Here is a 24,127-nt window from a genome sequence, read left to right as displayed (position 1 = left end):
AAAAACGAAACCATTGATAGAATATTAAAAAAAGAATTAAAAGACTTATTAATAAATAAATGTTATTATGATACTAATGACTTTGTGATTGGAACCTTTTAGTAAAAATGTACATTTGAAAACATCCTGTTAATTATCTTCCCTTCTGCTTTGTTTGTCCGAGAGGTTCTACGATGTAATCTTTCTACTAAGTAACACCTAGTATACCATTGTTTACTAGGTGTTACTTAGTAGATTATTATTATTGAATATAGGATGTTGCTTATTACACGAGGACTTAGAAGGTCAAAGTACAGTCAAGAGCACATCGAGCTACACACTTTTGTTCAAATAATCGACGTTTTTTCACGCCGGACCAGTTATGCCTGCTGTACAAAACAGAGGTCCGGTCTTGCGTTGAGTATTGTTCGAACATGTGGGACGGCTCCGCCAAGGACCTACTCGATGCCTTGGATAAATTACAGCGTCGTGCTACTCGAATTATAGGCGACGAAGATGTCTCATCACGCCTTGAACCTCTGCAACTGCGTAGAGATGTTGCATCGCTTAGCGCCTTTTACCGCATGTACCATGGTGAGTGCTCTGAAGAACTGTTCAACCTCATCCCCCTTCCCCGTTCCTGCTCAGAAGCACGCGTGCTGGCCTTCGTAGTCACCGTTTCACTACCTGCCGCATTCCATCGCGCACTAAAAGGTTCGGTGGCTCCATTCTCTGCCGCACGGTCGACAAATGGAACTCCCTACCGGCACATGTCTTCCCTCCCTCTTACAATATGGGGTCCTTCAAACGAGGCGTGAAGAGGCATATTGTAGGATACCACTTTCCACTTAACATCAGGTGGAGTGGAGTCATTTGCCTGTCATGTATAAAAAAAAATAAAAAAATAAAAAATAATCACCTCCAACGCAACGAATGTGGAGATCGTAAAAATGTTGAACAATAGCATTAGGTACATGTAAAAATGAAACAATCAATATCGACGATCAATAACTTTATTTAATTTCTTAAATAACATCTTACAATTATTTTTTTTTACTATTTACACAACCGTATCCCAATTATTTTTTTAAACTATTCGAAACAAATTTATTTATTTACGTAAATATTACAACTTATTCAAAATCTTAATAATATTACATTAATTTAATATAATTACAAATTACAACTATTACATTTTATACTTTTTAAGTATTAACTTTTTATTAATCAAAGGTTAACGCATAATAATTTATAAATTCTAAATTTCATTTCGTTACATATAATATATAAATGCACAAAAACAATTGTAATTAATGTAACCTTTCGTTTTATTTAATTTATTATTTACAAACTTAATGTTCATAGTGTTTACGAATGTTAATTTTATATTTGTAATAATAAATTTTTTTTATGAAATAATTATTTAAATGTTCCGTGACAGTGATCGCTTAGTTAAGAAAATGTTTACCTTCCATATAAAAGCTTCGGATTCGAGTTTCAGCCTAGATGTGGCTCATAAGTAAGGAACACTAGAACAATGGTGAATGTATGAATAACAAGTCGTCGAAGGCGTGTGGAGTTGTTGTGTTCTTAGGCTTTCGCGATTGTTGTAGAAGGTGCTACGTGAAACAATGATTTCGGATCTAAATTAGGGATATTTATAATTATATTTTTATTTTCAAGTGCGGAGTTCTCATTCACATGGAGCCAGCGCTGCGGAAAATGGCCTAATCTATGGATATTGGGGTGACTTGTCAAACCAACTACCTCTGTTGAAAAAGCTGAATTTGCTCCCACTTCCATGCATTTACATAAAGCCTCATTTGTAAAGCTGTATCCAGAATTGTTTTAAGACATGAAAATAAATGAGTAATATATAATAATAATGTTTTATTTTTTTCACAAAATACAAACGACAAATAATGAGTAAACATCTTACAACATCTAAACATTAACACATAAACATTTTATTAATTTCAGGACAATACTATAGCACACATTGTTATGTATAATTTTTGCTTTGTATATACTATGTAATGTATATAACAAAGCGAAAATTATTATTATAATTATTGTGTGAGAGAAAATAGATGATATAGAAATTAGAATATTCATCTACACAATATAAAAACATGTTATAGTAACAAAAAAATCGAGATAATTTTTCTATGTGAGGGGTGTAAGCATGCGTGGCTGCGTGTGACGTTAGTTGGAATCCGGCCTGATCGAAGGATTTTTTTCTAAGTGCTCCATCTTTGTTATTAATAATTGCAATTTAACAATATATACATTTCTATATAAAATTAATATTTTTTTTAAATGGTAGGTGAAAACCAGATGCACGTCAAAGACACGTGTGACCCTAGGACGCTACAGTAGCAAAATCGTTAGGGACACCGTGTGTTTCTAGAACGCGTTACGGGTTAAGTAATTGCTACAAATTATTGTCTCAAAAAATAACATCGTAGTTGTGTTTAGAAAGGTACTTACGCATTTATATACTTTAGCTATTTAAAAAATAAACATGAGATAGCCTACATTTTGATATGTCTAGAAAATAAACAGTAAAAAGGAAACTTTATACCATTGATGACGAAATGGGTATGTCCATACTAAGAAGTCGTCCATACTTTAGGTAAGTTAACTCCCTCAATTCCTGTCACTGTTCATAAGGGTACCCACTATCTACTAGAGCTGTTACGAAAAACGTAATTTTGACATATTCGCAACCCAAAGAAATACCATTGTTTCTTGAAATTCAGCTCTCCATTTTGGTAGATAATAATGTGCCAATCAATCACACCTGTCACCTGGTCTCAAAGTAGGAGATTCCCTGTACTATGAGTATGAGAGCAGAACCAATTTAGAAAAGATCATTTCCTAAATTGATCCTACCAGGAGGTCGTCCAGTGTCCACATTGTAAACCATTGGGTCGCATAATGGATCTTTATGAATGACTGGCGCATGTGGTGCAAACGCTGCTAAACTAATTCCCTATGGAGTCTTTTGCTACGCCATTTACATACAGAGTTTCAACTTTGTATTTATAATTCGTAGCAAAATAATATTACAAAGTTTCCGATAGCCTGGGAGCAGTAACTTAGGGCATAAAGTTATACAACGTACCCCCTACAAAGTTTGCAGATGATCGTCCTCGAGGGATCATATTGTTTGCTTTGGTAAAACAAAAATATATTTTATTATATTGAATATCATGATGTTTCTGTTACTAAGGCGATAACTGAGTGAAGTCTAAGGACTGGATGCACGAACGTCGGGCGTCCAGCGACGTGATGGTCGGACGACATCGCAGGAATTACGGGGCGAACCAGCAGGTCAATTCAGAACCTTACGATCACTCTGTTGTCGACCGATTCGAATAGATATCGTATCACAATTACCGAATCGAACGTCAAACTGTCGATTACTCGAACTTCGCGACCGGCAAAGGCTACAAACGTTATCGAATGAAAATTACCTAACGACCTTAATATATATATATATATATATATATATATATATATAATCAGGCTGTATATGACGATGATTTACCACCACGATATTAATTAATTTTTTTATAAAAGTACTCCTTGGTATAACCAAGAGCTGAGTGACGAAAAATTTTCATAGGTTTCTCATAGGTGGTGCTACGGTAGAAGAGCCGTTAAAACCAAATATAAAGATCTGTAACAGCCGTTCGTAGCTCAGTAGAGAATGCTATAATCCTGGTTTGGCTAGAGTACTGGTGCGAGTCCAGCCGGAATGAAGGATTTATTTATTGGTATCCGATCTTTGTATTAATAATTATAACAAAGATTTCATTTTAGATTTTGTTCTACTGTAATGTACGATGTGCATTTTTATTAATACATTATAGCAGCGCAGTAATTTCCGGCTGTTGTTGCAACAACAGACCTTAATATCGGGGATAACACTGGCCCTCGAGAATTACTCATTTTTGCCCATTTGCTGACTAGAGCAGTGAGAGAATAGTCGCTTCTAAATTAAGAGGTCTATAGTTTGAATCCCTGTGGTAGTATGTGATGAAACCTTATGTATCCAACATCACAACGCTTTGGAAAACATGTGAAGTCCCCAACCGATATTGGAACAGAGTAGCAGGTTGACCTAAACTTTAGAAGAGATTCGTTGCCAGACAACCTGCTCTCAAACTTACGGAATACCCTGGGCTATGAATACCGAATTGGAACCAATTTAGAAAAGTTAATTTCCCAAATTGGTCCTACCGGGAATAGAACCCAGGTCGTCAAAATTGTTTGACAGAAACCACCTTAATAAATACCTCAAATTATATTTCTTATATATCACATGAGCTGCTAAATAGCAGTTGAAAAGCCGTTTCGATGCAATGTGCTGTTTGTGCGACTAAACCCTTAGCTTATAGGTACTATTAAAGTTGAAAGTTAATACCACATTGTGACCTATCCGGTGTTCCACAAAACCAAGCTCTATTTTTATCACCACAGATAAAAAACACGGATAACCCTAACAACGCCTTTTTATAGCTCCCGACACCTTGACCCCTTACATTGCGATCGTACAACCACAATAATTCTAATGTTTATGTGTTTTCACACTCCTTTATTGATATTTATGATGCTACGTAACTATATTTGGAAACGGTCAAAGTTCGCCAGTTTGTCAATGGTAGATGGCATCGTTTGTCATTGTGAAAACTTTGAGAGAAGTTGGTTTCTTTTATTTTTTTCGGTTTATCTTGTGCGATAGTACGGAGATGCTCATCTTTCTCAGGATATCTTATAAAGCGAATAAGTGATAAATCATTCTGGCCCAAAAACCGCTCCCTGAAGTACACTTGCTTGTTTTCAGTTACAAACAGTACTGATTTATTCCCGAGGTTGTCATAGATAGCGATTGAAGAATAAGTCTGAATAACCGGAAGCATCATCTTTCTGTGAATTACATTGCGGTTTGATTGCAATGACCATCTATTCTGCCATTATTGGCATTTATGGCCAATTCATAAATTTGTGCATCAGTGCATCATTCATTAGAGGCTGACCATCCACACTTCCGACTGTACTCAGGATACCTAACCTAATCCACAGGCTGATTTGGGGTCAGGACTTGAACTTATAACATCCCTGTACTTGCACAAGTTATAGTACCCTTCCCATATAATTAAGAGGTTGATTGGGAATGTCACTATAAACAAAATTTATGTACAAAGTTACGGGATTGTACTCAGGTTCTTAGAATTTTCTGTTGCAAACTGGTCCCATAAGCGATCTTGCCGATGTCGTTCAACATAACGTATCCATGGATTGCTTTTTAATATCAGGCTCGTAGGACCAATATTAGGGTCCTGTTGAGACGTGAAATAAAATTGACTAAATAAGCAATAGCGCTGATATAATCGCAATACGGAGAAGCCTATTCAATTTGAATAAAATCCAAGTCAAATCAAGCGTTGTTTTGTAGCTGGCACTGGCTCATCATAAAACTGTCATCTTTCCGCGCATACTGGGCACATTAACCGGTGCAGAACTTGCTTACGTAGGTATATCTCTTAATTCAGCTATAACTACAAAATAACTGTGTTATTGTGTTTCTTATTGAAGAACACCGAGAACAAGGGCAATAACAGATTTCTTACGAGTTTATCTCACTGCGAAATTTCCCAAACTACGTTTGCCTGTACGAGGTTCCAAATTTGTTCAACTCAAACATCATTAAACATTTTTTATAAGGTTTAAGGTCTACCTACAATGCTTATGTAATATCTGCAGCTCGTATTTATAACTACAAACGTGCCTTTTTCCAATAACAAAGTATTAATAAAGATCCCTTACAAATCGAACACTGGGAACGTGTTACTACAATTCTATTCCGTCGAGATCCGCCTCAGCGAGGATTTTCCCGGATTTGTTCTATGATACAAACATTACAGACTATTGTTTAGTGCTGGCTAGGTTTAGCTAGATTTTGATACAAAAATGGTTACTAGAATAGTATTAGTATATTTTTACGAATGCACATTAACGAGTCAACGTTAAAAAACACCTAAACCGTCAAACTAACAACTAAAAATATATATCGTCTCTGGAAAGGCGAAAGTACTAAAGCGCCATTTTGGCCTTTTGGAGGTTAGTAATTTCGACTTTCCAGGGACGATATGTTTATTCTCAATGATCAGATTGCTCAAAACATTTGCACGTTCAAACAATAACCATACATATATTATCATCATGCCTGTCTCCCACTGTGGTAGGCACAGCCTATCCACTTGCTACGCTCCTGACAAACCTCCTTCGCCACTCCCAACAATATCTCCATATATGCCTGTTTATTCTCGGTACTTTAGACTCGGCCTTTTTTAAGGACATCCCCAATCTAATTGAGATATGTACGCCGAGGTCTACCTCTCTCACCACGCCTCCGTCCACAATAACCAATATGGTATAAATTGTCTCCAGTTCCAATCTTAATATCATTGAAGTAAGGTTTATTTTCATCAAACGTGCTCACAGCACCGAGCTTATTAATAAAATTGACCAGATAGTTTGTTATGATATTCTGGGTTAGTTTCATCGTTTAGTTGATTATGACATTGACTGTAGTCGGCGGTATCTACGTGTGACAGTTTTGGTCATAGTGTTGTTAATTGTAACTGTCATCTTTTGTATAGCCGTCGGATCGGTCTCAAATCGAAGAGATATAAAAATGATTTGGAATTTTTTTGAACAAAATTCCCACAAAATATTTTTTCAACAACCAGTCGATTTTTATAAAAGAATGATAAAGAATATCGATACATCGGGAAAGAATTAATACAAAATCCAATTAAAAAGCAAAATAAAATATCTTAACTATGTTTTGACGACCTCGGTGGTTAACGTTTGCACTGTGAATGCAAGATGTTCTGTGTATGGGTCCTGGGTTCGATTCTCAATAGGATCAATTTGGGAAATAAACTTTTCTAGGTTAGGCTTTCGCGATTGCTACATATTATTAAAAAGAAAGCTTTTTTTTCGGAAACAAACAAACGTTTCGGACCCTTCACTAGTCCCATGTCAGCGGTCAACCGCGACCATGTAAAAGATCAGAAAAGGTAAGGAAAAAAAGAACAAATACGCGATTTATACCCAAAAAACATTGTTTTATTTTCTAAATTGGTTCTGATTTGGATGTCATGGTACTGCTCATAACAAGTAGCACGCGAAGGTCTATGTGGTCCAACAGTTTCTATTTCTCGATTCCTAGTAGGACCAATTAGGAAAATTCACTTTTCTAAATTGGTCTTGTTTAGATGTTTTAGTAGTGCCCCGGAGTGAATTCTGTAACTCTGGTACTCATAGTATAAGAAGTGCCCCAATCTGAATGTGCGTATATTGTACGTATTGTTGTGGTTAATGGCACAATTTTTTTTCAAACTTGACAAATAAAAAATAACACCTTCAACGAATTTTTGTTGAAACTCGCTTTTACGTCTTTTTTCCGAAGTATCGATATCCTTCTTTTATCAAATTTCTTTTTGTCATGATCGCCAAACTAACCTTGTAGTTTTTATCTAACACTTGAAAAACAACATTTGACTTTTACTTTACCACTTAACCTTTATAAACTTCCTGACTCATGAACTTACAAAGTGGGTCAAAGTTATGGATTGCACTTTGCGAAAGGGTAGCCCTTCTGTCCTATCTCACAACTCAAATTTTTTCTGCAGACAATTCTATTTATACATGCGAAATAGAGTTAAGTATTAAAAGCAAAGTTTATACAAAAAAAGGCGCAATTTTAATAAAAAATGAACGTAACCATCTCGATCCACTTCGAACCAGAATTCGATACTCTAATTACAAATCATTGGTTTACGATATTGTGAGTTACTTCCATTAATGTTGCAAGGGATATGGACCGCTTTTGGAGGTTTATAACGAATTATACGACTATATTATCGCAAAGAACTATATAAATTCTCTTCTTTGCAAATCGCGCTGAATTGTCATTCATAATTTTCATGTAACCGATTCGTCACTTACAATAAATATAGTAAATACAAAACGTTTACACAATCGAAGTTCGTGTACTAGCAGCCCATAATCGCCACGATAACGCTTAGAAGAGCTGAAGAGAGCGGGTATTGGATGCGAAGCTGGCCACCATGTTGCATTGCAGCTGGGTGCTCACCTGCGGGGAAAAAAGCGAGTTAGTTTAAATACAACGAAGGCCGTGCCTTGGAGCATCGTACCTAAGAGGCTGGCAAAGGTTCCCTTTTAGGTCAACCAAGCCCATTTATCAGCGAAAGTAAGGAAGGGATAACAAAGGAAGCATAAGAAGAATAAGATGAAGATAATGGCATTACAAATTACGTAGGAATAATATGTATTGTCCATGTTCATCTATGTACGAAGAAACTAAAAGAAAATGTTTGTGGACGCACTTAAGTTTATATTGATTGACTGTTTGTAGAATACCTCCAATAAAAATATATAAAACCATGGACCAATCAACAGGTCTGCTAATCTAACTTTGACCAATATGTGTGCGTATTACAAACTCATTTACAAATTAACGCTTGCTAATATGGGTAGATGGCGTTAATCCTAAACAAAATAAAAGAATAGCCGACACTATCGATAGAAATCAGTGAAAGAAGCGCCATCTAGTTGATTTGTTTGTTATCACTAGAAATTAGAGTAGCTTTGATAAATTACAGCCTGTCAATATTAAACAAATTAGTTACAAAACTAGCTACTTATCGCGACGTCAGGTGTACTAATAGGTAGTAAAAAATACCCAAGTACACTGTCTTATATTGCGATTAGCAATCCCCTTGATGACTCAACTTGGTCCATGATCAAACTAAACAATGCTGCCTAAACCAACTTAAACTATCATTTACTAAGGCCCCCGTCCAGAGAAATTCAATTATGTAATGATGACCAAAATGCTTTAAAATCTCCTTAAAATTCATTTGGACGTTACAAAATAGCTTTTATGGATTAAATTCTTTCTATAGTCTTTACTGATATTAAACTAACATGATATACCTTTACTTTTTATACTTATAATTAGTATTAACGTTTGAGTCATGAAGAAACTTAATTAATTGATTAGTACAAATGTGCTCTCTTTAACGTTGCAGTGTCGCAACGGAGTGTTACATGTTTAAAGCACTAAATAATCCAAATATAGAATAACCATGCAGGAATGCCATAAACATGAATAATACTGTATCTCCGTTATATATCAAATAATTCGAAATTTTTAACCGAATTGCCACATTCACTCATCCGACCATGCCAGGCTGATGATTGGTTGAAACCTTCCCTATGCCACAAACGTTAAACGCTCATATATTTCAATTTGAAAGTATCCATGACACCTAAAAGTTTAGCCACAAATATGGATTTTATTTAAAGAAAATCAAATTCTGTCGTGTATTATTCATTTTCAATTTGATGTCCTGTGATGGCTTGTATATTTAAATGAAGTTGTTCACATATAATACAACATGATTAACTGTCGTTCCGACTTTTTTGACGTTACGACATCAGACTGTCGTGACAATGGGAAGAGCTAGAACGACAGTCGTCAGACGATAAACAAAACGTCACGACAAATATGTGACGACTGATGATAGCAGCTTCAAACAATCCTGTCGTGCAAACAATAAGGCGGCTGCCATGAACCGATAAATTGTCGTCACTTGTTTAATGGGAACAGCTAGATACGACAGTTGTTCAATGATAAAATAAACTTCCACGACACAGTTACGACAGACAGTCGCGATGTGGGAACAGGCTAGACGCGACAGTCGTCCATTAATAAATAAAACGTTACGACATAATGGGAACGCGCCCTTAGTGTTATTGGGCAATTTTTATACCCTATTAATGCTAATCTCTTAACGGTCAATTTCTAAAAATATACATAAGTAAATCCTGTTAGATTGCACTCATAGGCTACTAATTAAGGAATAATTTCTATAGTAGCACTGACGAAGTGGCTTCTGAGTGGTGTATCTTTACAAGCACCAGATTTGTAGCTGTACTTACCGCTCAAAACGTGGACGAGAACAGATTTAGGATTAGCATTTGCAGGAGCGCAAGTGTACCGCCCAGAATCAGGAGCTCTGGCTCTCTGCACCAAAAGATGGGACGTGGTAGTTTCTCCCTTCTCTGTGATCACTGACACCCCTCCACGGGGGGAGTCGTAGTTGATTTCCTGGGGAAGAAAATCTTGTGTTTAATTAAGTCGAGTCGCAGGAGGAGAAGCGGAAAGAACTGTTTTGCTAGATGAAAATGGTTTAGGTATTTACTATTAAATAACGGTCTTACAGAAAATGTGCGATACACCAAAGGATATTGTCTTAAGAATGTGCTGTTTCATTACACGATAGGATGTATGTACTTTACGCGATCATTTATAATCCCATAAAAGTGTAAAACTAATTATTTAAGAATAAAATAATTTAACTTTGCATGGAGATATTTTTCCTGTACTACAGAGAACCTGCAAAATTTTGGTTTTTAACTGAAGCCCCTAAATTCACATTTATCCCAAAACTTGAAAATCGCCCAGCAGTTTAACGACACGCTGGGCCATCCGCTACCCCATCAGTTGCCATCGAGCGCTTGTCAACGTCAGAACAATTTTCCGCCTGTTTTTATTTTATTTACACTATTTCACGACCAGGGTTTGAGGGACCTCACCACCTAAAGTTTAGGCTCGCGTTCAAATTTCACGTTAACTGTTACAAATCAGTAATAAATATAGTCTGACGACCAATGCTTGGGTCAAGAGATCCCGGGTCCGATCTTTTATTACAAACGATTACAGACACCGAGATTTTCTCTCAACACGAGTACGCAGTTATTGTTTTCCTTATTACATTTCATTAGCCACTGTAATCAAGCGCACTATATTGTTGCAGTCTGGCAATCAGAAGTCTTTGGCGTTGATCCGATTATAGTTTTGAGTTTCTTTTATTACTTTTACCCCCGATTTATTGAGGGTATGAAGTAAGTTATAAATGTGGAGCCTTTATCTGTGTACCTGTATGTCCGTATTCTTCTTTCTTCATCTTCTTTTTTCTCTATTGTCACATTCTTGGAACTGTTTCTATAGACTGCTTTGTAAGAGAAACTATTGAGCGTATTAGGACATTAATTTGGGATGGACGCTGTAGTCCCTCCCTTACCGATGATCAAGAACAACTATATACAAAGGTACAAAATCTTCTCAAAATAACACATGGACAACCCTTAAGATTTGCGGACAGGTTAGAGAAGCACCAGCTAGTCAAACTCAAAAGGCAAGAGCTTCGCACTCTATCGACCGCCCTCTACCTCTGCGACTCTAACGGGTCATGGTTCATACAATAAACACCCTTTTTAATTTAGGTATCACAGATAGCCCTCTATGCAAAGCGTGCATAGAGGAGGAGGAAACGGCTGCGCACATCCTACTACTGTGCTCCGACGTGGCCAACTACAGGGCGAAGTACCTTGGAGTGCCGAGGTCGCTCCCCGAAGTCTTCAGCAAACCGAAGAGTTTGCTGAGATTCCTGGAGGAAGTTGGGTGGCACAAGTAGGACACTACATCCACCACACGCAAAATAGGCGCCTTGACGTCCAGTTGGACACCAGCCCGTTGCACCAAGTACCAAAATGACATTTTTAAACAATATTTTGATTTCGATTGATTTGTTTGATGAAATAAATATACACAATTTATATCTAAAAATAGTTTCATTTCTAATGTTTCAATAACAGTACAAATCTATTTTAATCAAATTTTAGCGATTAGGTATACCAATTAAGCACTAAAATCGTCTAGACTATTTTTATGGTGTCATAAAAGTATAAAATCTCCCATGAAATCAAATAATACTTTGAACTATGTACGTTACAAACTGAAAGTGATAATTTATCAAGGTTTAGACTGGTTATGAGGGGTAAAGACAACGCAGTTATCCGACAAATTTTTTATGAACTATTTCAACTTTCCGAGAAAATTAACATGCTCATTAAAATTTTATTAATATCGCATTTGTACATTAATTTCAACTATTTTTTTTTTGGGATCTAAATGGTTTGTTTTTGTTTTTTAAAACAAACCAACGTTTCAGACTCTTTACAGTTCCCATTGTCTCAGCTAACTTTTCCAATGTTTAGCAATCGCTTAAACCTAAGAAATTGATATTAAATTTATTTCAAAAATGTATTCAATACATGTGTCCTCAATGTATGTACAACTTAAAAACCCTATCAACTTGTGTCGCCAAAGCTACCACCCGCTTGCGATCTGCTTACAGTGAACTGTTACAATACTCATAATCACCGGCATCAACCCATTTATATGTTCCACTGCTGGGTACGGGTCTCCTTTGAGGCGAAGGTTTAGGCACAGATTATTTAATAGTCACTACGCAACAGATACATCACTCTCATACAAAATACCTACATTATAACATTTCATTTATTCATTTATTCATTATCCATAACAACATACATTGTGTCGGAAAAAAGATTATAATGTAATGAAATTGTAATAATTATTCCAATTCATATTTAACAAACACATAACAAGTAATATGACTTATATAACAATGTCAAAATGCTACAATTAAATGTTACAATGTCAAAATTGGATAAATTCGTCAATATGATAGAATGATTTTTTCAGTAAGAAATGTTTCAAGGATTTTTTAAAAACATTTGGATCCGTTTCCATTTTTAAATCAAGAGGCAGACTGTTGAACACTTTTGATGTTTGATACCTTGGACTATGTTTTATAATATTTAATGTAGGTGCTATAAGACCACATCTGTCTTTACGTCTAGTCGCAAGCCGCTTTGACTCAGTAACCGAGTCATAATATTGAGCCGAACACCCAGGCACTCCTGTTAGCAATTCCAAAATATAAAGGCAAGGAACCGTTAAAATCGACAATTGTCCAAAATATGGTCTGCAAGACTCCCATGGAGGTAATCTAAGTATAGTTCGTATCGCTCTTTTCTGCAGAGTGAATGCCTTCTTTACATTGTAATCATAGCTATTTCCCCAAAACCTAATACTATACCTTAGATGTGACTCTACCAAAGCATGGTATACCGATTTTAAGTCCCAAATAGGCACCTCATCCCGCAGTGATCGTAGAGCATAACATGCTGAGCTTATTTTATTATCTAGTTTACTAATTTCTTCTTTCCAGTTCAGGTACGAGTCAATGTAAACTCCCAGGAATTTTACAGATTCTACAAGTGGTATTATTTTATTATTCATCTTGATTTCCATGCATTCGAGGTTTCTCGGTGTTGTTCTAAATAACAAAGCGTTTGTCTTGCTCGCGTTAATTAAAAGGTCATTACTTTTGAACCACATGTCAAATGCTGAAAGTACTTCATTCGTTTTAAGCTCAAGATCGTCTAGATTCTCGGCTGCAATGACAGCATTGGTATCATCAGCAAAGATGACTAACTTTACATCCGAGAATTCATTATCAATAAATTTGATTAGGTCATTCATAAAAATAATAAATAGGACCGGGCCCAAAACTGAGCCCTGTGGTATGCCTCTCTTCAAATTAACGGCCACCGATTCATACCTTACCAGTTCCTCAGTCTCCACACCGCCTATCTCTACGAACTGGTATCTGTCACTAAGAAAAGATTGGAATAAATGCAATGCTTTTCCACGCACACCACAAAGCTCCAATTTTCTCACAAGAGCCACATGACTAACGGTGTCGAAAGCGGAACTCAGATCAAGGAAGAGTCCCGAAACTTTCTTTTTCTCATTTAGGAACACTATGACATCATCAATAAGGGTATGTACTGCATCCTTAGTACCTTTGTTCCTTTGATACCCAAATTGACGTTCATTTATGATGTTATGCTTTTCAAGGTGTTTAAGCAAGCGAGCCTTCATAAGCTTTTCAAATATCTTCGCTAATACTGGTAGCAAAGATATAGGTCTATAGTTCCTTGGATCAGTTTTTATGCCCTTTTTGTATATAGGAATTATCTTTGCTATTTTTAGTTGTGCCGGAAAAACACTCTGTTCGCAGCATCCGTCGTAGAACAGTGACAAAGGATATGCTAGGAGGTCTATGTTATCCTGGATAATGACAATGGGCATTTCATCATAACCAGCTGATTTCTTTTTTTCCATCTTCCTGACTATCGTCCGCACTTCTAAAGGAGTAATCGGTTCCCAGCACATATCTTCAATGTCCGAAGCTAAGTTTTTGTCATTGACTTGATCATTGACAGAGCAAACAGGAGCCCCTACAACGTCAAACTGTTCAGAAAAAATTTTAACAATTTCTTGTTCGTCTACAACAGTCCTATCACCCACGTGTAGTACCATTTTTTCTCTATCCTTACTAACCAATTTGTTCCTATGTTTGTTAACTACGTTCCAGATTAATTTCGTATGGTTTTTAGACTTTTGTAACTGGGATTGCAATGCTAATCTTCTGGCGTTTCTTAATACTAACAAAATATAACAGTTTAGTATCTAAATATAACAGTTTACTAACTTTGACTAATGACACCAGGTGCTCACTATGAGGAAAAAGGGATCTAAGCACGCGCTCAGTGAGGTGATAATAATGTTGCACGTCGTGTGCAGTGTGCGGAACCGAACGCTGGGGTTGTACAAAGATTGTAATGTAAATGAAAGACTTGTTCGAGCATGCACTATCGACGGTACACTCAACGGTAGACTTTATCGCGTAACTAGAGGTTATCGCGTAACCGTTAAAGCGACTGCCGGAGACCTGGTTTAGGCCAGAAGTCGGCAAATTTGGCCTTGACACTTTGACCTCTCGAGCGCGTCTCTTCCGCAAAATACCGACACTGATGAAGTATACAAATGCGGATGGGAGACTTTGAAACTTCAGCGAACGTATTTCAATTATTCTGAGAACTTTTTGAGCAGCTTAGGAGTACCCTAATTAAGTAACCCTACAATATAGTTTAAGTTTAAAAAAAATCCGATCACTGGATTAGGCCAAATTCTTTCATGGTCCACACGTTTTCCGAAGGTTGTGAAACTTGAGTGAACTTTTGATAGTGAACTTTCTTTGAAGTGTAGGTTTTAGCACGATGTTTTTCTTCAATGAAAAGCTCAAATTACCTATATTTCAAATTAAATTTGGTACATTCCAAAAATAAGCCTCCGTGGCCGAACGGTTACCATGACTTGACATGACATTACCGGACTGCCACGCAGAGGTCCCAGGTTCGATTCCCGAGCCGGGAGAAATATTTGTATGACCTACATTTATTTCTCTCGTGAGTTTGGGTGTAACTTGTGGTTGTCTATGTGTGTGTCCATGGCACCCGCGACACAGGGTTTCCCTAGTGCGGGGCTATGTTGAGTGTGTGCGTTGTTATTATTGTTATTATAAGAGGTTTTCCGGATTCGAACTTGCGGCTTCTGCTTGACAGGCAGTAAGTCAAACCATTGAGCAATTGAGCAATTTGAACCGCTGTGAATAATTTTTATGGTCAAACGAAAGTTTTTTATTTTTAAAATAAACCAGTACTTCAATGTCACTTGGCTCTTTATTCTCTATTCAAGTCACTTCTAGGTCAATTCAAAGATACTAATCTTCCAGTGAACAATAACTCAAGATTGCGAAACACGCTGACAGTAAGAAAATGTATAAGTCCAAACAACTTCGCATAATGGTCACAAAGTGTTCGCGATAATAAAAGCATTCATGGGGAAAGTTAATGAAATCTCTACTAAATTATACTTTTGGCACCAATTCAAGTTGCAGATTAATTAGACAGTGATGAAGTTTGCCTTTGATTTGGATAAACGAGCGAATTCAGCTGTGATGTTAATCAATTTGTTACGTTTGTTTATTGTTAAAGGAAAGGGGACTCCTGAAGCCATTTATATTATTGGCTTTTCTAAAAGCGTCTTTCTGTAATAAAAAGCTTTTTATACCTAATCCTTAAAGGTTGTTGACAGAAATTTGGTAGTAGTGATTAGTTTAATTAAAGCTTTTTGAGAAAATTTGTGGCGTGTGTGTGTTAGTCGAATTTTTTTATATACTTTGTTTCACTTTGTCAATCTGAATTTCTCCACTCCGCTCGCTGTGTCTAGAACCTCAATGTTCACAATCTTCCTCTCCATGTCTCCAAGTTTTTAACACATGTAGACGTCAGTAATTCTGATCTCATGGTCTACCTTGCTAATCTTGTCCGATTTTTTAAGGCAACCCTATATCGCGGATGCCATGGACACACATAGACAACCACAAATTAAATACAAACTCACGTGAGAAATAAATGAAGAATAGAACCCCGGACCACTGCGTGGTAGACCAACAACATGGTAACCGTTCAGCTACGGAGAGAGTTAAGCGTTGAGGATAAACTATCATGTCTTTGAAGAATTTTGTAAAACTTTTAAGACATTATCACGTAAAATAATACATCTAAAATACTACCAGATACGAAACCGAGACGTGAAGAGAGTTTACCTTTGTGGCTATAATATAAGAAGTTCTTTTACATTTTTATATTTTTCCAACAAGTCTTTTTTAACATTATCAAGTGACTGTTGGTAAGCATCAGGCTTAATTATAACTATGTCATTCTAAGACATAAAATTGACAAGTCCCATATGCCTGTAGCTTCATCAGCGCCTTTACCCTCCGAAAGACCGTATCATAGTAATGCTCAAAGAAATTGCGACAAAAATAGGTGTTGTTGCTGTATTTACAAAAGGTTCTACTTTTACTAAAACGATCTTTTCTAATTAACTAATATATAAAAGAAGTCTCACAATCAAGTAAGATCTTTTCCTTAAGAACGAATAGAACAATAGCCTTCTTTTTAAAAAGCATATATTGAAAATTGCCACTGAAATAAATTGGCCTCGTTGTGGCGCACCCATTTGTTGGCGCAATTGTGACTCAAATTGGTTTTCTCACGTCTAAGTTTCTGCAGACGATTATTTTTCTGTTATAACAGTTTCTTCAGACATTTGTTATAATGTAAGTGTCTTCTGTTTTCCTTCGGTTAATAATATGTTATAATAGGCTCTTATTTTGGATCACAAGAATTTATATATACAAATTTTTAATAGATCACTTTATATAGCAACGCAAAACAAGTTTAGTAAAAAAATGTAATCAGTATTAATTATGAGGTGCCTTCATTCAAGTCTCTCCATTTTCAGCAATTATTCCTAGGATGATGTACATACTACGTGCCCTGTTTAGCAACTAGGCAATTTTTTTCTGATAAATAAGGAATTAGTTTGTTCCGTAAACATCTCAAATGTATTACAGGATCAATATATTGTTGGAACCTAGTTGGTTCTCTATTTTACTTTAATGATATTGTCATTTTCCAGATTTTCAAGTACAATTCAACCTATCCTACGGTCCAGGAAAATCACATTTCCAGAAATTACATTACGTATGTAAATTTTAACAAATGTTTTATTACTGTACTTTAGAAAATGTAAATGATATGTTAGGATTATAAATTTTATATCAATAAATAGGATCGTCGGTATCATTCGCGTTTGATATTATTAAAACACTGTCAAATTCTATCTCACATACACGTGTAGCACAATGTACATAGATATATAATGTCTAGCTCGCTACAGCCAAACAAAAGTGTCCCTTCTAGGAACTTCCAGAAGTTTCATATCGTAATTATAACTGAAGGTGTTTATATTTCTATATTTGTAGTTTTATCAAAAGCAATAAGTCCAAATAATAACATGCAGGGCTCAAAACCTTATTACCATTTTTCATCTTGGGCAAGCATTAACGGCGATTCTGGCATTGTCATTTTATCGAAATTCGTTTTGTTATTGTTAACTGATATTTATTTGTTTATTTATTTGGCATCCCAAAGGAACTCACTATATTCAATATAATATGAAATTTTATGTATCGTCATCCCACTCCCACTGTGCGGTATTTCGCTTTGTTCTCAGCTTGCCGCATTCATCTGCTACCAGCAGCCTTTCGCAGACTGTCACTACATGTGGCCAGATGGCGTCCTGCACTATATTTGCTGAGCTGTGGTCTCCACTCAGGAAGTTGTTTGCCCCATCCGTTATCGGTTCTTATAAACATGGCCAGCCACTACAACTAACTTATTCTACAGCTAGCTTATTCTAGCAGTTACATCGACGACCTTACTAGAGTTACTACTATATACTATAGCACACTGAGCGACTTTTTTTTATTTGTACTATCCATAACAGTTGTAGTGCCATTTAGAGCTTTAAATCACAAAGACCTGAGGGTCATTGCCAATGCCCCCGTCACCCAGAGATATAAGTTGACAAGTCCCATATGCCTGTAATTTCACCAGCACCCTTTCCCTTCCAAACCAGTAATACTCGCATAATTGCTAGGCGGCAGAAATAGATAAGGTGGCAGTACTTCCCTGGACTAAACTTTTAACTACTAGACTAGCCGTGAGTGTATTTAATATCTATCTTTTTGTATATGTTAAAGTAACTTCGAAACATAGCATTTTGATATCAGACAGATAATAACTAAGAAACAAAAACGAAAAACTTACTATTCTCTCAAAATACCGCATGAGATGCCAAATATAAAATAAAATATAGACAAATGTACAATGTTGTGAATTCTCACCCATATTGTAGCATACGCCATATTAATCTTGAACACAATAATGAAATCCTGCGGTTTTAGAACAAAGTGTAATTCTTTAAAATTTTCGATGCAATTCTCTCTTTCCTTTCATCATCGTCATCACGCACCTCGATGCAGGTTCCTTCCCCGTAAATTAGAAGTGTTGATACTAAATTCACAAATTAAAATAACATACAAAATTGAAATCATAAGCACATACAGTCGACCTCTAAATTAAGAAGAAACCAGGCTCCTACACTAGGGTATTATTATAAACAATCTCATAAGCATGCAGAAAATAAGAAAACAAAGTGTGGTATTCAGAACAGTGCAACAAAAGCTTCTCTCAATACTGAAGCCAATTTGTCACAAAAAGACGACAACGTCCCTATCTGTCAATAGCAGAAACTTAAACTAGGCCATTTAAAAGAAGCTACTTGGTTGGCACAGAGCGAGGGCGAGGAATGTAAAAAGGGGGTATCCTATAAATTGTTGGTACAGGTTGGATCATAGAAAATCATACAAAATTTGTCAGGTATCATATTATTTTAGTTGTAAATCGATAACACACAACTCAGACTCATTTTACATGCTATTGATTGGAATAAAAAGGAGTTTTTTTAACCATAACTTTGTGTCAGTAGTACTTATAACGTACAAGCTAGATAGGTCTCGCGTTTTCAGGAGAATTCTAGAGCATTTTCGGAATTTCCTCAGATACCGAATAGTATCTGTTTTATATGGTACTCAAATTGACATAAACCTCATAATGCTATGTATAATTCTGTTATATTTGAGAAATAAAGCCTTACAATGCGTTCCAATTATGTCGTAACGTTTTATTTATAGTTGGACGACTGTCGCGGCATCTAGCCTGTTCCAATATCACGACTATCTGTCAGACTGTGTCGTGGAAGTTTATTTTATCGTTGAACGACTGTCGTGGCTAGCTGTTCCCACTAAATCGTGATGACAATTTATCGGTTCACGGCAGCTGCCTTGTCGTTTGTACGACAAAATCGGTTGAAGCTGCGATTATCTGTCGTCACATTTTTATCGTGACGTTTTATTTATCGTCGAACGGCTGTCGTTCTAGCTCTTTTAATTGTCACAACAGTCTGTCGTCGTTACATCAAAAAAGTTGTGAACGACAGTTAATCGTGTTGTACTATATGTGAACAACTTCACGACACTTTAAACTGAACGAATATCTGTTATCACGATATAATGGGAACGCACGCTTAGGCTAGAAAATAAATTGATATTGAATCATGTATTCTCAAAAACCAAAAATATCCTGTTTTCCATCTTGACTGAACCATTAGCTGTAATTTTATTTCAAATATTAAACAAGCGAATGCGTTGGAGCCGTTGTAAAATGACAAAAAACAATGGAATTTTGTCCCCTCTTCAATGTGGCTTTGATGGATGTCGTGCCCACATAAACAAAGACGTATGTAATCTATTATGTCAGGTCAAATCTGACAGCTGTCATTGGGGTATTCGTTTTCAATTTGAGAATATGCGCGATGGATGCGTTTGGTACAAATTTTATATTTGGTCAATTTTTTTAACCGACTTTAAAAAAGGAAGAAGCTTTCAATGCGGCTGTATTTTTTATGCGTGTATGTTACTCGATAACTTTGATATTTTTGTGAACCGATTTTGATGATTCTTTTCTGTTGGAAATAGATTACCTCAATATTGGTCCTATTTAAATTTGAAGAAAATATGCCACTTCTAAGGGTGGCAAACTAGGGGATTAATCTGGTTTCGCTCACTTTCCGTTAACCGATTTCAATAAAACTTGGCAAACAGATGTCCAATAAAAAAGACGATACGAACTTTTGAGGTCGGTTTTTTTAAATAAATAAGTGACAATTAATATTATTTCCAAAAGGAGCTATTTTGTTGGGAAACATTCAACAAACATATAGTCGGTGTTTTGTTGAAAAGGCAAAAGCGCCAATTCGAAAAATTTTTCAGGGTAGCCTGTGTTAGTTTTTCACGACTATATTAAAATATCAAACCCAAACCTGAATTTTAAAACATGACGTAAATATTTTCAAATAGTCGTTTAAACCAAAAACACGCTCCCCTGAAACATTATTCGTAATGGCGTATCCGCTCTTTCTGCAAAACACCGACGATATTATAAGTACATTTAATTATTAACACATATGAAATTGACACTAGCCAAAACAGCTTCCACTAATGTCTAAATCAAGTTACGTGAGATAAACGAATTTGTATATACCAATAACCAGGCAAAAACTAATATAATATCTACTACCAAGCATCAAATTATAAATAACTTTTTACTATTTTAATAAAAGCTTCCTAAGACAAGTTTGAACCGGAAGGGATCGCTGTCCAATACATAATTTTTTTGGTATTGGGAATTAAAATGGGTACCTACAAGGAACCTATTTTTAGAGTAAATTGGTACGACCGTGAGCTATTGCAAATGGACCTCGCGGATGTAGATTGGGTCTTGGACAAATCAATGAAATTTATAAATAGAACCTAATCTAAAACAAAATTTGGCCCCTAAGCTATCCTGTAAAGAGCTATAAAATATGTGCGTTAGAATATCTTTCACTTTCGCGGGGAAGTTTAAAAGAAGCTATTGTTGTATATAACGTATTTCATGGACGATCCCTAAGGGAAATAAGGATGGGGGTTGAGGCTACAGTTGATTCTGGCATCGATTCAAATTGACTACGATTTTGCTTGCAAATAAAAGCAGAAAACTTATTGCTGTCTTCAGCAAAATTTTGTGGAACTGCGTTCAGTTATTTTGTTCAATAGATCTCTGAATTCAGGATATTTGATCATTGTAATTTCAGTTGCAATGTTAATACATCCATAGTTAATAGTAAGAAAATTCGTATGACTGAAAAGATGTTTAATGAATGAATGAAATATTCTTTATTGCACATAAAGCTACATTACTAACTTAACTATAAAGTTAGTATGTAACAATGTCTTCCAGGAAACTCTAGAATAGTATTTTGAAATACACAAAAGGAGTACAACCAAAGAAAATCATTATAAGTAGATACATATGTAGATAATAAATAATAATAGTAGTACGTGGTTATATACTTTTAAAGGAAAAGGAAAAGGAAAAAGAAAAATGAAGTATAGGTATAGGAAATAAATGCAAGGATAGTCGAGAAAAGGCTAAGCTTAGGCATTGAAGAAATGATCCTTGACACGTTGTTTACAGAAATCAAGAGAACATTAAGTTTTACTTTACTTATCGTAAAGTCTAATCCCAGATCGATGGTATACTGATAAAGAACGTGAAAATTTGGAATCTATACTACCCTCTTTAATATCATAACTACCGTAATCGAAATATTTAATAAAATTGAGTTATTAACATGTTATTTGGGATCAGCGGAATGAGATCTATGAATCCCTCTGATTGGTTTTTTAATATATTACTACTTCAGTGGCGCAGAGACCCAAAGTGGGTGGTTCTGAGCCTGCTCCTTCCAGCCACTAGCAGCAAGGTCCTTGAGATCTTTCTGGACTTCATCGCTCCAGCGGTACCTGAGACGTTCGACCGGTTGACGTCTTTTCGGTTGTCCCAAATAAGCCCTATTCGTGTCACGATCTTCTCCGATTCTCTCCACGTGCCCGAGCCAACGGAGTTTCGTAGCTTTAGTTTTTCTCACAATATTGGTCCCGGACATTAGATCTTCAATCTCAAGGTTCTTCCTTGCCCTCCAGCTTCCATCCTCCCTTTGAGTTGGTCCCAGAATTTTCTGTAAGATTTTTCTTCCAAACTTCACAACCGTACATCAAGATCGATCCAATTACAGTTTTTTAATATCTTATTTAAAAAAAAGATAATAATTTTGTTAAGTAACATCTGCGTAATTAACTTTTTTTAGGTGACAATGAAGCTTTAAATGCCAATATCTTGAAAGTTACAGAAATGCAAACGTATTAAGTCGAATCACAGGAAGAGAAGTGGGAAAAACTGTTTTGCTATATGAAATGGTTTATATATTTACTATTAAATAACGGTTTTATAAAAAATATACTTTATTATCAGAAAAATGCGCTAACAAGTTACACGATAGAACGTACTTTACCCGAACGTGTATAAAATCCCGAAAACGGACCAAAATAAAAGTTTAAAATCAATAAAAAAAATATATATATCTAACTTTGCACGTAATTTTCATATTGAGATATTTCTCTTTAAGTACTACAGAGAACCTGCTAAATTTTGGTATTCTACTGAAGCACTTATAGCTAGTCAATCCACATTTGTCCCAAAATTGCCTAGCATTTTAACGACACCGCGCCACCCGCTGCCCCATCAGTCGCCATCGGGCGCTTGTCGACGTCGAATCAAATTTTCTCCGCCTATTCTTATTTTAATCACATTAATTTTACAGTATACGAGCGGGCCATGCAAGAAATTGAATCGGAAATCTTATGAAACTTATAAGTATTCTTGAAAAACATAGTAAGTAGGAAGCAAGATGATATTATTCTAATTCACAAGCTTAAAGGCAATGTTAAAGTACGAAAAAAAGACGTAAAAACAAAAGTAACTGGTACATACAAAGTTAAGCCTGCGAGGTTTAAAAGTGGCAACACGCCAAAATTTACCTATTGCAAACTAGAAACAACAGCCAAAACATGAAAACTAATATTGGCAACGGGTTTGCATACAGTTGTGATTAAGATGTAATCTAGACAAAAATTGCTTAGGTAGCGAATGTGGAATAGACATGTTCTCGCATTTTAAATAGAACACACAGAACAATAAAAAGTCTCTTTATTGCGGGCAAAAATAAAATACGATAACAAACAAAAGATAAACAACGGGCAGCCTTTTTTTAGTACAATCGATGCCCAAAGGTATCTAACGTGACGCGTAGGAAAAGTGTTAAACATAACATTTAATCTTCAGACAGACTTCCTTATTGCATCGTTAATGAATGAATGTCTGGCAGTTGTTTCTTCCCGTGGTTCACCTAGGGATTATTATCATAAAATAACCGCTCACGCGATGCGCTCCTCCTACCGCAAAATGGCGGCTATTTGGTTTCGCAAATTAGAAAAGCATTCAGTTTAAATACAAGTTTTTATAAATAAAAAGTATTATTCTGCATTGCTAAATAAATACCCTCCGTACTACCAACAAAAAACATCTCAAATAAAATGCAGTAATACACCGCCAATCCTGCACTTAAAAAGCACTAATGAAATTTTTGGTGTACTTGGATAAATATGATAATATTCCGTTTGAGTGGTTCTAACGTTGACCATGAAATTACTCCTTAAAGTATAGTTTATAAACATTTATATTCAGTGTAAACTTAAAAAACGCTACTTACGGTATGTTTTCAATAAATAAACACCGAAATCACCAGCCCAAACAATAACACACACGATTGTCGTGACGTATTTTTGAAGTTGTTTATTTTTTTTAATGACAGACCCAGGCATTAAAAATTTTATGGTTTGCTAGAGTAGTT

At 35.8% G+C, this 24,127-nt stretch overlaps 1 pseudogene; it reads right to left on the bottom strand.

The window, feature by feature from the left end:
• Positions 1 to 7,630: 7,630 nt before the first annotated feature.
• LOC113230703 overlaps positions 7,631 to 24,127 on the bottom strand; it is a 407,414-nt pseudogene continuing 390,917 nt past the window's right edge.

This window comes from Hyposmocoma kahamanoa, unplaced genomic scaffold (assembly GCF_003589595.1).
Source record: "Hyposmocoma kahamanoa isolate Upper Pololo Valley unplaced genomic scaffold, ASM358959v1 64, whole genome shotgun sequence".
In the NCBI taxonomy this organism is placed as follows: Eukaryota; Metazoa; Arthropoda; class Insecta; order Lepidoptera; family Cosmopterigidae; genus Hyposmocoma; species Hyposmocoma kahamanoa.
Note: the sequence above shows the minus strand (reverse complement) of the source record. Positions and strands in the feature narration are given on the sequence as shown.